Source organism: Cynoglossus semilaevis, chromosome 13 (assembly GCF_000523025.1).
Source record: "Cynoglossus semilaevis isolate Cse_v1.0 chromosome 13, Cse_v1.0, whole genome shotgun sequence".
NCBI classification, from domain to species: Eukaryota; Metazoa; Chordata; class Actinopteri; order Pleuronectiformes; family Cynoglossidae; genus Cynoglossus; species Cynoglossus semilaevis.
In genome coordinates this window covers 18,511,889-18,524,226 of record NC_024319.1, presented here as the reverse complement: position 1 = coordinate 18,524,226, position 12,338 = coordinate 18,511,889, and the positions used below count along the sequence as shown (strand labels likewise).

At 40.2% G+C, this 12,338-nt stretch overlaps 1 protein-coding gene across 1 annotated transcript in view; it reads right to left on the bottom strand.

The window, feature by feature from the left end:
* The window catches only part of adgrb1a (adhesion G protein-coupled receptor B1a), a 101,666-nt gene extending 90,158 nt beyond the window's left edge, over positions 1–11,508 (bottom strand). Inside the window, exon 1 of the mRNA XM_025061655.1 lies at positions 10,940–11,508. The gene's annotated coding sequence lies outside the window, so the exon portion shown is untranslated. The remainder of the gene's footprint in view (positions 1–10,939) is intronic.
* Between the last annotated feature and the right edge of the window lie 830 nt (positions 11,509–12,338).

The following is a 12,338-nucleotide window of genomic DNA, read 5'->3' as shown; positions in this document are numbered from 1 at the left end:
TAAATCTCTGACTTTTATCTATGTAACTTATGGTATGAAAACACCAACAGTGTCATTAGATACATTTGTAAACTAAGTAGAGGAAAGAAAAATACCATTCGGCCGTAAATAACAAAAACTTGTCTTTAATATAAAAACTGCACGGTTGATCTTTAAAAAAAAAAAACAAAAACAAAAACCTCCGCTTTCAGTTGAGAGTCTGGAAGATTGTTTCTATAATCACAGATTGTTGAGCTGACAAGTCAACAAAACAATGTGATGTGGAAAAAAACAAGCACAAATCTGGCCCCAAGTCTCTGCCATTGCTCTGCACGATTGTTTCAATTCAATTTTTATTTCTAATAAAGGTAATTTATCAAAGAGAATTTGGTACTTAAGCAGCACATACAAATGTGCCTTATCGTTAGCCGACATTGATTGAAATTGTCAAAAGAATAAATAAATGTAATTAACAATAAAATACATTTTGAAGGAAAAGAAAGTGTTTCAGGTTCAGTGAACAAACCTCCTCAATTTAATTTGTGAAATATAGAATAGAGTTAAAAACAGTAGATTTCTGGGGGGATAATGGGGGGCACAGTCAATACATGCAGCATTGAAGAGTGTCCAGTTTAGTCACCGGGCTGTAATATTCATATCCAACCTCCTGTTGCTTCAGGATGGAACTGAGCCAGTTACTAAAAAAAAACCTCCTCTTCCATTTCTCCCACAGACAAAAGTCAATGAACTGAGAAACCTGCCAATAAAGTCAGGGTGGAGAAGAGAGATAACACTAACAGCCGAGACTCTGAGCATTGACCAGAGGCTATCACTGTCAGAGGCTGCACACTGACCCATACCATCCATCACTGGGGCAGAAGTGAGTAAGGTACAGAGGGGAGCGCAGAGATGATGAAAGGATAGAAGAGAATGGGAGGGAGAAGTTAAAATACAGTGCTGAGAAGGAAAGAGGGTAGGAATCAACACAGAACCACTATAAAGAGGAGAGCGGGAGGCAGTGAGATAAGAGGTGAGGAAATTGGGGAGATCTGGGCGGAGGAGATGAAATTGGATTGAAACAAGGAGTCGGGTAAAAGGAAAGGTTATCGGGAAAGTGGGACAAAGAAAAAACAAGTGAAATAGAAGCAGAGGAAAACAGATTTTTTTTAAGTCCTCCAGGACCCAGCTACTACCATCTATAGGTATAGAAATATAATGTGAGAGTCGGTCTAAAAATAGACACAGACAGAGACAGAGAATTTCTTTGTTTTTGTTTTTTAGAATAAAGACATAAATTGAGATTTGTAATTTCCTTAAGAATTAAATTAGAATAATAGAAAAGTAAAAGTTTTCTGACTGCTTCTTTTTTTTTTCTTTTGTGAGTGGCAATTTTGGATGAAAATTGATTTAAAAGGGAATTTAATGAGCATTTGTTGACTTTGTGGTGTAGCATAGGTTAGGCTACTTCTAGCTAGCCAGTATGTTAACTCAAGACATGAGCAGGTTAAAAAATTGAATTTAAAAAAGGATAAATTTAACTTGATAACAGAGCGCTGAGGCTCCAAAATATAATAGCCGTGCACAGTTTAAGGAGAGCTCACTATTCTGGTAAAAGACAACTAAGAAAGCGACAATTTGGAAATGAATAATACTTTGCAAAAGAAAAACAGATTGATTTTAAACTTTTTAAAAACACAGATGCTCTGCAAACCCTATTGTGCAGGCGTATTGATGGACTCATCATTGTAAGCCCATTTTCACCTGATTATATGAACGTTTGATTCCAGAGATCAAAAATAAAAGTTTGTGCCATAACTTTGGAAATCCTTGAGATTTACAGGTCAAATGTTCCTGAGGTCATAGAGGAGTTGACCTCTACTATTCAAAAACAACATGGTGTCGTGACTAAACTGATCCAATTCCCTCAAGGTGTTTCACAGATATCACTTTAAAAGACTAGGTCAAACAAACACACTGCCCCCTGGCCACAGTTTTTTGTTTTCAGTTTGCATAAAGCAGCCTCGCAGTGGCTATTCGTATTTGTGCAGAGAGAAAAAAAAAATCAATATTGAGACACTCACTGATTCTGTTAGAGATCCTGCCTAATGCTCCTGCTCTTCCATTCCAAGCATTTAAACACTCACTGGTAAAAAGGGTGAATTTACAACGAGAGCTGACCAGGAGTTTTTATTTATAGGAGGAGAAAACTCTTCACAGTCACAGGTTTTCTCTTTTCTAATTCTTATTTTGTTCACTTTGCGTAGTCTTAGCACTACATAAAAGAGCAGAACAGCAAATTAACAAGTGCTCAAGAGGACAGAAATATGCTGAGTGTGGTACCCAGCTGCGTCGTGGTGGTCTGAGTAGAGAAAAGAAGACGCTAGATGTAGTGAGGTGGAACGTAGAGGGGTCACAAATCAATGATTCATCTTAGCAGGAGCTGCTGTACAACAAAACTGACAATGGTGGTGTTGCAGTCAATGTACAGTCAGTGTTATAGGACCACAGAAGATTTGAGGGAGAGGTCAAAGAAGATGTACTTCATGTATCTTAGAAGGTGAAGAAAGTTCATCTAAGCCAATCCTTTCTAATCAGAAACCTTTAATTTTACGGTCAGTGAAATGTTTGGATTTCACTGGCCTGCATTTGACACCAACGTACATTACAGCTCATCGGCTTACACTGCTCCAAACATGCTCACTGGTTGGGGCAACATACTGTGAGCTCAAAATCTCTTCTGAACAGCCAACAAGAAATGCCAGAGCTGGCAGTGGATAACAGGCAACTAGATTTGATGATCAGAATGTGTTCACCGACAATTAAAGAAAAATAAGCTGAGGCTCTTATGCATTTATAGCAAAACATACAAATAACATGAAAAATAAATACGTAATTAGATTAAAGAAACAAAAGGTTTGTTTTACCTGTGTGTTTTTGTCCTTGTGTACTGCATATCTAAAGGTGGCTGAAGGCTGAATAGCTGAAAGCCACCTCGGCTGGTGTGTGGCCCATGTCTTGTTCACCTCACTTGGACAAAACAGGTGTTTCTGCTACATCTTCAGGTTGGACAAAGTGCTAACCTGAGATCAAGTCTGGTCCATGTCCTGCGTATCAACCACCACGTGACCCACATAGGCCTGCTATTCATTGCTCTAGGTTGTCCTCTAGTATTGAAGTGACACATGACATAAACAACAACATATTTCTCAAACTGGATATAAGACTAGACACTTGTTTGAAACAGACTGAAGGCATTTCTGACATTTGTTCTGTTGTTGCTTCAAAAACATGGACCTCACATTTAGACATCTATGTTGTTGATTATGATCACTGCCACTGTCCTGAAGATGAAACATACAGGCAGCAGTAAGGAGATAGAACCACCTATTTTCAACAGACTCTGTTGTGCCAGAATGAGCACCCCTGCCAGAAGCCTCCCTGTTGCGCACACAAGATAAATGCACACTTGCACGGTAGGGGTGTTTTTCCACACAGGGAGGCTTAATATGGCACAACACCAGCTCCTGAGGAAGATATCAGCAGCACTTTGGAGATATTGGAGGGGAAGGAGGAACGAGTGCAGACTGCAGAGATAAATAACTGCAAACAAAAGGCATTATAACAGCGGGGTAAATATAGGTAGAACATCAAAATTGTTTCACATAAAGTGCCGTTGCATTCTACATTCAATTAAATGTCCTAGGCATGTGAAACAGGTGCCGAACCCTGTCTTTAAAAAGCAACCACTTCAATTTAATCTTGCTCTGCCCTTAGACGGTTTTAACCTACTTTGACAAAATGTCTTACCAGGAATCCGGTATTTCCCAGCAGACTTCAGAAAGCTCATAGACTTAACTATTAAATTGGAACTCTTGCTTGAGGAACCAAACAGTAAGTTGATGTACTTCGACAGACCAGACTTCCAGACCTCTAAGCAAAAGGAATTAAAGATGAGGCGTTTTGGTTTTCACCTGTCCTCTGTATTCATCGGACAGAGGGACAGCAACAGATTTCATTACACGTTGAACTACACTGCAAGTTATCTGATCAGAAATTTCATAACTCTGTCTTCCTCTCTGTTTAATAAAGTTCTGGTATCAGCTCATAACATCAGCAAACAGAGACAGAAACACTGTGCAACACGATCATGCACAAAAGCAGCAGCAGCAGCAGGAGTAGAGACGGAAGCCCACATCTGGAGAAGTGTTGCGTTTAGTGGGGAGAGTGGTAATAACCCTGATTAGTTCCAGTGTTGTCGGCTGCTTATGGAGCTTCCAGGGGAGAGCTGAATGGAGATGGAAATCAGGGCTCAGCCACGGATGATTATCTAGCCACTCCAGATCAAAGATTTCCCCTGGTCTCATCACAATGGATCAAGAAAAGACAATTTCATACTGGACTCTCAAGATATACCTGTGTCTGTTGTGTTGCGTTATTGCGAAAAGACGGAGCAGAGTTGTTTGTATTTGGACAAATACTGTAGCTATCAAACGCTCGCTGCTGACATCTACATAAGTGGAGAGTGTGTTTCACTTGAGCGTGCCCATAAAACCTGACAGCTTTAGCTTGGATAAGAAGCAAAACTCTCCTCATCAGACTTTAATACAGCCATATTTATTCAATAAACAAGTGTCAGGAATTAAAATAAACATGACATAAAAAAACTGCAGCATAACGTGTTAATAAGAACTCACTTTCACCTAAAAGGAGGATCACAACACGACAGCGAAGGCAGCAGAGGAAGCTGAGGCAACCATCTGTGATTTTCTCAAGCGAGGTGTCTGTGAACAGTACAGTATGTGCGTGGGGAGAGAGATGCAACAAAACATGCCACCGTGCATGTGACTAACTCCTGTGGCATTTCTTCAACTACCAGCGTGCCAGTGTGAACGGGGGTGGTGAGGTTGTGAGGAGGAGAAGAAGGAGAAGGAGGAGTTGCACTCTATTAGATATTTTTGGGCTTTGACAGTATAACTCCTCGGCTGTGGAGAGGAACACCTCGAACCTCGGTCTGAATGTGGTTGAGTAATTAAAAAAAAGGAACAGGAAATAAAGAGTCATGACATTTAACAGGGATTGGGATAGAAAGACACAGTCAGTTGAAGAGCAGAGGACTCAGGCATTTACAGCAAAGTCGTATGATGCCAATTACTAAAGGTCTTAAATAATATTTATGTCAGGCTCTCATCCAGACACTTGATGCTTAAAACCAATATAGTTATACTATAACAACAATACCAGAAACAAAAATAAATGAATAAAAATTTGAAGTCTCTCTATGGTCCCACAATGGGAAAATTCACAGTGTGAGTGTCTTTGCCACACATACAGGCTGCCACAGGAGGCGCCATTAATATGTGGTTCCTCTGGGGCTCGAACCCAGGACCTTCTCCAGGTTAACCACTACACCATGCCACCAAAAACCAGTACCAACACAAATCTTCACACCAACATTTACATGTTAAATATTTGAAGCCACACATGGGAAGTTAGTGTTATTTAAAAAGAAGGAAAATGTAGGGGCTTAAACTTGAAAATCAGTGACAGGATGGAGGAAAACGTTTAAATAATACCACATTGTCACTTAACCTCAGTGACAATCATGTCAATCTGTTTACATTATAGTCACAAACCCTTGCGCTTTTTGGCATCGTGGATGTACGGAGGCCTAACGGACTGCATTCATACGGCGTAACATGTTGGCTGCTGACTCTTTGTGATCAGAAGCTTCCACAGAAACAGACGCATGTGTGAAGGTGCCTCATCTGCTTCTCTCACACTTTTGCTAACATGAAGATAAAAATAGTGATCAGAGGAGAGAATCCTGCTAATTAAGGATCTTCGCAACCACCGAGCTCCGATTCTAAACTGAAAATATAACCTCTACTACACAAGGGTTCCTCTGTCTGTCTGGTGTGGTTCCTCTGTCAATAATAAATATGAAGTGTACTTCATCCATGCACTTTATTTGACACATAAAAGGGATTTCTTTATAAAACAGTTACAGTAATCAGCACACAAGTGCTGCCAAGCCTTAGTTCAAATGGACAACAAAGTGCCATGACCTTAAAACCACACTGTTGCCCAGATACTAAAAGCACAGACATTTCAAATAGACAACTGCAGAATGGCCTCATAATTAAATGCCAGCCACTGAACGCAGCTCTGCACAAAAGGGGACTTTAGTCCAACAGCTGTGTATCAATCACAGAGGCTTTGAAGTAATATTGTTTTCAAATTTAAACATCCCAAATGACACAGACTCATGTAGAGCTCTCTGTGGCTCACCTTATGGTGGAACTCCAAGAATTGTATATTTTTTTAAATGACTTCAGCTACCTTTTGAGAGACTGTTTTCATCTTCTTTTCATGAGAAAAATAATCAAAAACAAGTTCACATAAAAGGTGGTGACTTTGGTAGTTTGCTATTTTTTTCCCATTCCATCCAAGACTCTGTAGTAACCTGAAGTGGAGTGGGTGGTTGTGTGACAGAATGATAGCAGCTAGAGTGAAAGGGAAGGTTTACAAGACAGTACTGAGACCTGCTGTAATGCATTGTTCGAGACATTGTCACGGGCTGTGAGACAGCAGGCTGAGCTGGAGGTGGCAGAATTGAAGGCACTGAAGCTGTCACAATAAATGGGCAAAATGGACCAAACTAAAAAAGATGGTCTATGAAGTTACAAATCAGAGACAATGTTGAAAAAAAAAATATATTAATCCATAGACAGATCGAGTCTATGGACCTAGTGGACAAAAACATGTCAGTGCAACTCATCGTCAGGTATGAGAAACACTTTCTTCTGACACAGTTATTATTTTACCTGGATTTATTTCTATGTTCAGTCATGAATGAGAATGAGAGATTATTTTATGAAGTCAGGAGTGAGGAGGAAAATGTGTGATCACCTAATCATTCCTGTTGCTAAGCTCTACAGCCAGGGGAGGAGATGCATGATTCAGTGCCTTTTGTCTGGGAACCAGTCTTAAGACTGGCACTGAGTATTGCAGAGCTGAACACTGGCTAATGGACTAACCGATTCAGAATTATTAACTGATACGTCCTGTGTAGACGACTTTCCTTCTTGACCCAAACTCCTTGTTGATGAACCTCTAAGAACCAAAAGCTTTTATACTCTTTTTACTTTAGCAAGAACTGAACCACCGTTTGAACAAAGGCTGATGCATTAGCCAGCCTTTACAATGGTGGGACTGTGGACGCCCAATGGGAGACAGGTACAGTTGACAACATGACAAAAGTGCAGCACAGAGCATTCTTAATGTTGGTATAATTACAAAGGAGCTAGATTGTGCAACAGCAGTTATTGATTATTCAAAGCTGTAGTTAATCGTTGATCATTCACTACGACAAAAACCTAAAAATGTCAGAACTAACAGCAAATGGGTTGGACAGATTTGGCTTAAAAACTTGATGGTACTCCCTGGGGTTGCAATTTTCACATGTAAAGTGGAAGTGCTGTTGATCAAAAGTAGAAAATAAAAGCAGGTGAGATTTTTTCTTTCAATGCCATTTCTGTGAGCACTGGATAACGATGATGATTAAAAATCTTTTTTTTTTTAACCAAAACAACTAATAAACAGGAAAACAGGCTCAGGTTGTCGCCTTAATGTGATTTGCGTCTTTCATCATTAAGATGGGACTACAGAAAGAGTAATCAATGCTTTACAAAGCAGCTGTATGATGTCAATTGGAGTGTATGTTCAAGGCAACTGTATGAGATAAAAAGAGTCAATAAACTAGACAAAGAATAGAAAATGGAAACAATTAAATATGTCAATAGGTGATGGAGCATTTAAAAGATGGAGAAATGCCCCGGGTCATGTGTGATATATGAGCGAGTCTGTGCTCATAGTGATAGTAGGGAGGTCACGATAAGGAGCTGTGTGAAATGTGAGTTTTTATTGACACTTGCATTGAAATGCAATAAATCTTTTTTTATTTTTTTTATTTGTCTTCAGTCATTGTCTATTGTAGGTCTGCCAAAGATATGACTAAAATTCCCATTTTACAAACCTCATCGCTTCATCTACCCTTGCATTAAACTAATATTAATAATAGGACCAACATTCTCCCATTGGTTCTCCATGTCCTGTATTGACTTCTATTGCATCATGTGTTAATCCTGTCAATCCAATGATAACTCCGGACTTGGCATCGAGCTTCAGGGCTGATGTTGAATGTGGCCATTGTGGCTTGTTGTAGTAAAGCTGTGTAAGAGTTACATGGTTGTCAGCCCAAGTTCCTGTCTAACTGGACAAGCCTCATTAAGCAGCCTTTCCCAAGCTCCTCGTTTAGGCTCTAATTAGTGGAGCCAATGGTTCTGTAGATTCTGGTCAACCTCCAACTTCCTTTCAGCAAAGACCCCCCTCCACACACACACACACACACATACACACACACACACACATAGCTGAAAAGCCATTAGGGAGGTTTCAGGACATGGAATAGTGGCATGTTCACCTTTTCGAGTGTCTAGGCTTCAATGGCCGTGCGTGTATAACTATCCAGCTCTAACTGACAGACTGATTGAGGCAACAGAGATGCCTCGTCTGCCTGCATCACACAGCCTCTTGTCTCCAGTCAATCTTTATCCCGCTCTCAATCTATCTTCCATCTCACTGACTGTCCCCTAATCAACCATCTATTCATCTCTCTCTCTCAGTGACCACCCCTGTCCCCACCCTCCATCACCACATGTCTGCTGTGATGTCACAAATCCAAATGCGGGTTTATTTTTGCAGACAGCCTCAGACACTACGCGCCTTTGTTTTGGAGGGAAGTGATTAGAAGAGGGGAGGGATGGAAGGAAGAAGGAGAAGGAGTCAATAGTTTTGGTATTTTCCCAAGCAGCAGAACCCACAGAGGGGGCATCTAGGTCGAGAGAAAAGGGGACAAACATGCATGAATGCCTTCAAAAAGGCCAGTCTTGTGTAGCTGGCTTGTCTCATCCTGTCAACCAGCCATCATGCCTGTCAGGGGGAATTGTGTCATGTCTATTGAGTCTATTTCTTTTATGTACTCAACACTGACTGTTTTAAACACTGAGCCTGGCAGTAAAACCATGTGTATGTCACTTGTAGAGTGTGAAAAACTTTATTTTTACTTTTTTGCAGTGAAAAAAATAGTGTTCCTTTTTTTTTCGGTTTTAAAAAATGAGATTAAGCTGCAGGTTGTTGACGTGAGGTTCATGACACGGTGTGAAAATCTCATAAATTAGTGAAATTATATTTTTTCTATGTGTTGTTACAAGGCTGGCAGAGGCAGTGGCTGAAGTGAAAGGTCACCAGGTTGGCAGTTAACTAAATTTAAAAGAACTACTGTCTATTAGACACGGTATACAGCATACATAACAAAACAATATGACTTCAGTGACTTCAAACCATTGTGCATCTTTTTTTTTAAATGACTCTGTTAAAAATAAATTATTATTAATAATAATAATAATAATAATAATAATGTCTAAATCCAACTTGGAATGACTTCTATCTGGATCCACCTGTCTTATTGAAAGGATGGAGTTTGTGTGTTTTTATAGTGCCCCCACTAGTTTGATTTGGGAACTTGAAAACATGCGCAGGGTTGGTCTCAATAATTACACACAAAAAAGAAAAGAAAAAAGAAAAGAAAAAACCGAGACCACAACTTTCTATAAACTCTACAGTGAAATAAGAAACTCAACGTCAAACTGAGTGGTTTGTTTTATGGTTTGTTTTTTCTTTGTGATGCGAAGAGGAAAGAAACCTGTGTGTGTGGATCCCTCTCTGTTACACACGCAGGATGCATCGCACTGGACATGACTGAGTCTCACTGCAGCACAAAGAGGAGCTGAGGGAGGTTCCCCAGAGACAGGGGACGACAGCAGCCCATTTTGTGGTAAACTGGTTGGCTGTGGATGACTGTGGGAAGATCAAGGCTGGTCAGAGTGAACGCACGACACCAGCATCACAGCGGCAACCTGTCTGTCCACCTGGAAAGACTATGGCTGGTTTAAACCTGCTTTTCTACACAGGTTACACTTGACCTGACATGAAAAGCAATGATTCTACCATATAACCTGTGCACAGTCTTACCGTACTGAAAATATCTTGCCTTTATTAAATTTTGGAAAAGCATAATAAATGGGATTACAAGAATGTATCGACAAAAACGAACTATTGCGTTCGTGTATATTTAAAAATAACTACACCCTATTTCAGGTTGAAAATCTTTCAAACTTTACCAAAACAAACACATGCTTCCAGACAAAGGTAATTTTAGGAGTTCAGCACCAGGCTGAATAACTGCAGCGTTTAGACCTAACGACATCAGCAAAAGATGAGCTGGTGAAAAAGAAGTAAAAATATATATACAATGTTTGAAAAAGCAGTTTTAACTGGAAATCATTCTAGCGTTTATGGTTCCCGATGGGAAGGGTTGCGCTTACTCATTCCCCAAAGGCTCTCACATAACCTTCTGCTGGATATGAAACCCTGAGCGAACGCAAAGGAGTGCTGGATTACAGGCTTATTGAACGAAGTTTGGAGACACTGTTATTCCCCAACGCCTCGCGCATCACCACGGGCTGAGTCAGTCCCTGCTCCAGACGTTTGACTGTCCACCAGCGGCGGCGCGTCTCCCCGAGTGCTGTGCGCCTGGGTGTCTGTGTGAAAGAGAGGTGCTTGAAATTGCATCCACATATGCAGCGGAGCATTTTATCAGAGGGTGGAAATATCAGCCGGAATACAGATTTTTATGAATAAATAGTCCTAGATCAGCTCCCGGGGCCAGTTGTGACACTAATCATCCAAAACCTCGCCAAATCCACAGACGCGTCGCCAAAAGTCGAGGATGTGATGAATGACTGATGATAGTTTAAATTAAGACCAAAATCCTAACGACGACAGTGTTGGTGAATGAGTGAAGGGTGGGGATTCAAACGAACCACAGAGTGAGTATTACCTTGAGTTTAATGGCTTTGATGCATTCTGAGGTAAGATCTCAATGCGCTCTAGAAGCATTCACCAATTCCAAAAGCCAAGGATCAGGCCTAGGTTAAGTCCGCCACAGACATTCTTCATGGAAGTAAAAAATGCACGTGGACTGAGGAAAAACAGATGTCTTCAAAAAGAAGTGGAAACTCTTCAAAAGGAGTTGGAAATGTCCTCTAGTTCCAAATGTTGGGCTAAGGTTCAGAAAATTCCGTTTGTGTTCACAGACCCCTGTTTGTCTTTGGTTAACTGGTCCCAAATTACATCTTCTTTTCTTCTTTAATCCCCTCAAAACTGTTTTGTTTTTTTAAATTATTATTATTATCGTTACTCCAGTGAATATTTGGGGAGGAAAGTTATTCTGCCGATAATAAATCCTCTCGGTCTCCGGGCTCCACAGTCCTTCAGGTAAATGTAAAGGTTTCAGTGAGAGACAAATGAAAGTGGAGCTGCTGTGCTCTGCGCTCCTCTGTGGTGGAGACGTCCTCAGCTCACGGCTCTGGTGCGTCCCTGTCTGTCTGTGTGTCCGCGCAAAGCAACAGCCAGATTCCTTATTTGGAAAACCGGGGCTTGTGCTGCCATCAAGTGGGTAAAACTGTAGCAAAATGACTTCCAGCCACAACTTTCAAAATAAAAAGCACAGGTTGCGAGAACTGGATAATTTATTTTGGTCAATGAATAAAATAATAATAATTATAATATTAAATAATTTTATAATTTTCTACAAACAAATAAAAACACCTGGAACAAACGTATTTTAGCCTTAGAGTTAGTTATGTTTTATGTTTTCACATTTTGTTTTTTATTCTTGGTTTTTATTTGTGCTGGTTATAATTATTTCTGTAAGATTGCGTGGGATTCTCCTGTCACAGATGCAGTGGCTATGAGCAGTAACAGTCACTGAAAAAGCACATAGACTCTCCGATGGTTGTGCTTTTATTTTGAAGAAAATAACTGTCTCATTTCCTTTGTCTATTTCCGCCCATAAAAGCTGAGGGGTTTCCTCTCCGTAGAAATCCACCCATCAGCCCCCTCTTCTGGAGTCAAACCTGAGTCAAACAGTGTCATGTAGATGTTGCAATATATTCTTTAATATATGTGCGTTTTTCAGACAAGTTGTTGTTGTTGATTATCAGTAAACATAGATGTAAAATCCTCCACTTGACGTGGAGCGTTGCCATTGACTACTAAGTGAGCACCATCTGTAGTATAATAACCTGGGGGACAGTCCATAGACAGTATATGGGCAGCTTATTTTAAAATGGCGGTAATAAGACAGACTCTGAATAGATTACTGTCAGGAGTTTAAATTAAACATGTCTTAATACCTTCAAAAACAGTGATTGACAAAACTAAGATAGCAAATGGTT